The sequence below is a fragment of the Schistocerca americana genome, unplaced genomic scaffold (genome assembly GCF_021461395.2).
Source record: "Schistocerca americana isolate TAMUIC-IGC-003095 unplaced genomic scaffold, iqSchAmer2.1 HiC_scaffold_558, whole genome shotgun sequence".
NCBI classification, from domain to species: Eukaryota; Metazoa; Arthropoda; class Insecta; order Orthoptera; family Acrididae; genus Schistocerca; species Schistocerca americana.
In genome coordinates this window covers 85,001-90,000 of record NW_025726300.1, presented here as the reverse complement: position 1 = coordinate 90,000, position 5,000 = coordinate 85,001, and the positions used below count along the sequence as shown (strand labels likewise).

At 51.8% G+C, this 5,000-nt stretch overlaps 1 non-coding gene across 1 annotated transcript in view; it reads left to right on the top strand.

Moving 5' to 3' along the window:
- Window positions 1-3,863: 3,863 nt before the first annotated feature.
- LOC124586547 overlaps window positions 3,864-5,000 on the top strand; it is a 1,910-nt gene continuing 773 nt past the window's right edge. Inside the window, exon 1 of the ribosomal RNA XR_006975151.1 lies at window positions 3,864-5,000. This exon is cut by the window's right edge and continues 773 nt beyond it. This is a non-coding gene — a ribosomal RNA (small subunit ribosomal RNA).

Here is a 5,000-nt window from a genome sequence, read left to right as displayed (position 1 = left end):
TGCCGCAGGCATCCACTTACTATAATCACAATCAACAAACCGGCCGCCCCGCCCCGCCCCCCATTAAACCTTTCCTTACAACAATGTGTACCTTAACCTAACCTATATCGTACCGTAACCTAACCTATATCGTACCGTAACCTAACCTATGTCGTACCGTAACCTAACCTATGTCGTACCGTAACCTAACCTATGTCGTACCGTAACCTAACCTATGTCGTACCGTAACCTAACCTATGTCGTACCGTAACCTAACCTATGTCGTACCGTAACCTAACCTATGTCGTACCGTAACCTAACCTATGTCGTACCTTAACCTAACCTATGTCGTACCTTAACCTAACCTATGTCGTACCTTAACCTAACCTATGTCGTACCTTAACCTAACCTATGTCGTACCTTAACCTAACCTATGTCGTACCTTAACCTAACCTATGTCGTACCTTAACCTAACCTATGTCGTACCTTAACCTAACCTATGTCGTACCTTAACCTAACCTATGTCGTACCTTAACCTAACCTATGTCGTACCTTAACCTAACCTATGTCGTACCTTAACCTAACCTATGTCGTACCTTAACCTAACCTATGTCGTACCTTAACCTAACCTATGTCGTACCTTAACCTAACCTATGTCGTACCTTAACCTAACCTATGTCGTACCTTAACCTAACCTATGTCGTACCTTAACCTAACCTATGTCGTACCTTAACCTAACCTATGTCGTACCTTAACCTAACCTATGTCGTACCTTAACCTAACCTATGTCGTACCTTAACCTAACCTATGTCGTACCTTAACCTAACCTATGTCGTACCTTAACCTAACCTATGTCGTACCTTAACCTAACCTATGTCGTACCTTAACCTAACCTATGTCGTACCTTAACCTAACCTATGTCGTACCTTAACCTAACCTATGTCGTACCTTAACCTAACCTATGTCGTACCTTAACCTAACCTATGTCGTACCTTAACCTAACCTATGTCGTACCTTAACCTAACCTATGTCGTACCTTAACCTAACCTATGTCGTACCTTAACCTAACCTGTATTGCGCCTTAACCTAACCTGTATTGCGCCTTAACCTAACCTGTATTGCGCCTTAACGTAACCTGTATTGCGCCTTAACGTAACCTGTATTGCGCCTTAACGTAACCTGTATTGCGCCTTAACGTAACCTGTATTGCGCCTTAACGTAACCTGTATTGCGCCTTAACGTAACCTGTATTGCGCCTTAACGTAACCTGTATTGCGCCTTAACGTAACCTGTATTGCGCCTTAACGTAACCTGTATTGCGCCTTAACGTAACCTGTATTGCGCCTTAACGTAACCTGTATTGCGCCTTAACGTAACCTGTATTGCGCCTTAACGTAACCTGTATTGCGCCTTAACGTAACCTGTATTGCGCCTTAACGTAACCTGTATTGCGCCTTAACGTAACCTGTATTGCGCCTTAACGTAACCTGTATTGCGCCTTAACGTAACCTGTATTGCGCCTTAACGTAACCTGTATTGCGCCTTAACGTAACCTGCATTGCGCCTTAACGTAACCTGCATTGCGCCTTAACGTAACCTGTATTGCGCCTTAACGTAACCTGTATTGCGCCTTAACGTAACCTGTATTGCGCCTTAACGTAACCTGTATTGCGCCTTAACGTAACCTGTATTGCGCCTTAACGTAACCTGTATTGCGCCTTAACGTAACCGATATTGCGCCTTAACGTAACCTATATTGCGCCGTAACGTAACCTATATTGCGCCGTAACGTAACCCACATTGCCCCTTAACGTAACCCACATTGCCCCTTAACGTAACCCACATTGCCCCTTAACGTAACCCAACACACGTTGGGCCTTAACCCAACACACGTTGGGCCTTAACCCAACACACGTTGGGCCTTAACCCAACACACGTTGGGCCTTAACCCAACACACGTTGGGCCTTAACCCAACACACGTTGGGCCTTAACCCAACACACGTTGGGCCTTAACCCAACACACGTTGGGCCTTAACCCAACACACGTTGGGCCTTAACCCAACACACGTTGGGCCTTAACCCAACACACGTTGGGCCTTAACCCAACACACGTTGGGCCTTAACCCAACACACGTTGGGCCTTAACCCAACACACGTTGGGCCTTAACCTGCTCTGTAATTGTCATACGACGCGTTAAATTAGTGTAGTGTTGCCTAACTGCAACCCCCGCAATATAGTTTGCTACTCGCACTGCCCGGTCCCCAGTGTATCGCTTCATGTTAAACACCTTGCAGCTATACACTGTAATGTGGATGGCAGCAGGACGTACATGCTCAATGCCCTTTGCAGTTGTTCATTGGCATTTGCAGTTGTTCATTGGCATTCGCATGTGCGAAGCACTTAGCCTACGCTGTGGTACGGCCTGTGTCAACTGTCCGCTGATGTTGTACGTCCAAATCACACACTGTACTGCACATTGGTCCTCATGTACTGAATGATACATCGTGGTACATGTGACCGTACAACGACTGCGCCAACAACGGCGAACCATGCGGTCCAAATGTTGTGCACTCAGCTACGTGTCGTCTCCCTATAAGAGCTGGATTGCAGTGTGGTATGCCCTGGATGGCGATCAGCATGAGCCGTCTGTTGATGTAGTGGCGCGTGTTGTCAGACGTAGTCGTCTCTTCTCACACACCGTGATAGCATGGTGCACTGCGTTCCACATCTGCGACATGCGACAGAGGCCGGTTGACAGTCGTTCGCGCAATGGACATCGCATACGTACGGGGGCCACCTTCCACGTGTTCGCGAAGCGTGCACATGTTGTTGCGTGTATGTGGGCAGACATAGTGTGTCGTGACACCTGACACAGGCATGCAACAATCGTTGAATTTGCAAATGGCGATGGACGCCTACGTTTGCTGGTGACGTTATGCAAATGAACAACTGGTAAACCGTTGTGGTGCGGTTGTTCTCGCTAGAGGTGAATCAGTGATGGCGACGATCGGTTGAGCTACCAACCGGTTGTTCCAGCGATACCCACCATGCCCACGAACGTGAATGGCATCTGGGTGTGAAGCGATACGCGGCGGTGGCTGGGTGGGACCGTCCCCGGCCGGTGAGGGGGGGCCTCCCGGCGTGCTGGCCGCGCGGTGCGTGGGCGCACGCGCTACAGCCGGCTGGTGGGGGCGGCCAGTGGCAGGCGCGCCGGCCGACGGAGGCGGCAGGCGGCGCAGCTGCGCGCCGGCGCACCCTGCACGCGGCGCCGTGCGGCCAAAGTAGGTCCTCGCGGGCCCGGTGCGAAGCGCGGTGGACATCTGCAGTGTGCTGGTCCGATTGAGGACTGTGTGCGCTGAGGATGCGCCGCCGCCCGGCGCTCGGCGCCGCGACGCCGTCTGCTGCTCGGTCGCCTCTGCGGTTCTCGCAGGTGGTTTGTATCGCAGCTGTGCGGACGTGTTGGCGCGTGCGCTGTGCTGGGAGAGTTCGCTTCGGCACCCAAGTGGGGCTTTTGTCCTTCTGTGGCGCTGGCGTTGGAGCTGCCGGTCACCGTAGGTGGCGCGTGTTGTCTCCCGCCGGCAATGCCACGACAGCACGCTCCCGGGCCTCTGTCGGCAGCGGCAAGCTCAGTTGGGAGCACGGGTGGTCGCACCTAAAGCGTCTACTCGCCAAACTCCGGGCGATTGCGCCTCTCTCGAACCCGACCAAGTACTTAGGACGGCGCTGCGCGCCGCCGGGACCTGAGAGGGTTTCGAGGTGTATTGTGCAGGGGAGCTCAGCCTCCTCCTGTTTGCAGAATAATTGAGCGGACGCTTGCGTGTTCGCGCGGGCCCCCGGGACACACTCCCGGGCGGCCGGCTGCTCAGCTCTAGTTGACGCAGCTCCCTGGTTGATCCTGCCAGTAGTCATATGCTTGTCTCAAAGATTAAGCCATGCATGTCTCAGTACAAGCCGCATTAAGGTGAAACCGCGAATGGCTCATTAAATCAGTTATGGTTCCTTAGATCGTACCCACGTTACTTGGATAACTGTGGTAATTCTAGAGCTAATACATGCAAACAGAGTCCCGACCAGAGATGGAAGGGACGCTTTTATTAGATCAAAACCAATCGGTCGGCTCGTCCGGTCCGTTTGCCTTGGTGACTCTGAATAACTTTGGGCTGATCGCACGGTCCTCGTACCGGCGACGCATCTTTCAAATGTCTGCCTTATCAACTGTCGATGGTAGGTTCTGCGCCTACCATGGTTGTAACGGGTAACGGGGAATCAGGGTTCGATTCCGGAGAGGGAGCCTGAGAAACGGCTACCACATCCAAGGAAGGCAGCAGGCGCGCAAATTACCCACTCCCGGCACGGGGAGGTAGTGACGAAAAATAACGATACGGGACTCATCCGAGGCCCCGTAATCGGAATGAGTACACTTTAAATCCTTTAACGAGTATCTATTGGAGGGCAAGTCTGGTGCCAGCAGCCGCGGTAATTCCAGCTCCAATAGCGTATATTAAAGTTGTTGCGGTTAAAAAGCTCGTAGTTGGATTTGTGTCCCACGCTGTTGGTTCACCGCCCGTCGGTGTTTAACTGGCATGTATCGTGGGACGTCCTGCCGGTGGGGCGAGCCGAAGGCGTGCGACGCGCCTCGTGCGTGCTCGTGCGTCCCGAGGCGGACCCCGTTGCAATCCTACCAGGGTGCTCTTGAGTGAGTGTCTCGGTGGGCCGGCACGTTTACTTTGAACAAATTAGAGTGCTTAAAGCAGGCAAGCCCGCCTGAATACTGTGTGCATGGAATAATGGAATAGGACCTCGGTTCTATTTTGTTGGTTTTCGGAACCCGAGGTAATGATTAATAGGGACAGGCGGGGGCATTCGTATTGCGACGTTAGAGGTGAAATTCTTGGATCGTCGCAAGACGAACAGAAGCGAAAGCATTTGCCAAGTATGTTTTCATTAATCAAGAACGAAAGTTAGAGGTTCGAAGGCGATCAGATACCGCCCTAGTTCTAACCATAAACGATGCCAGCC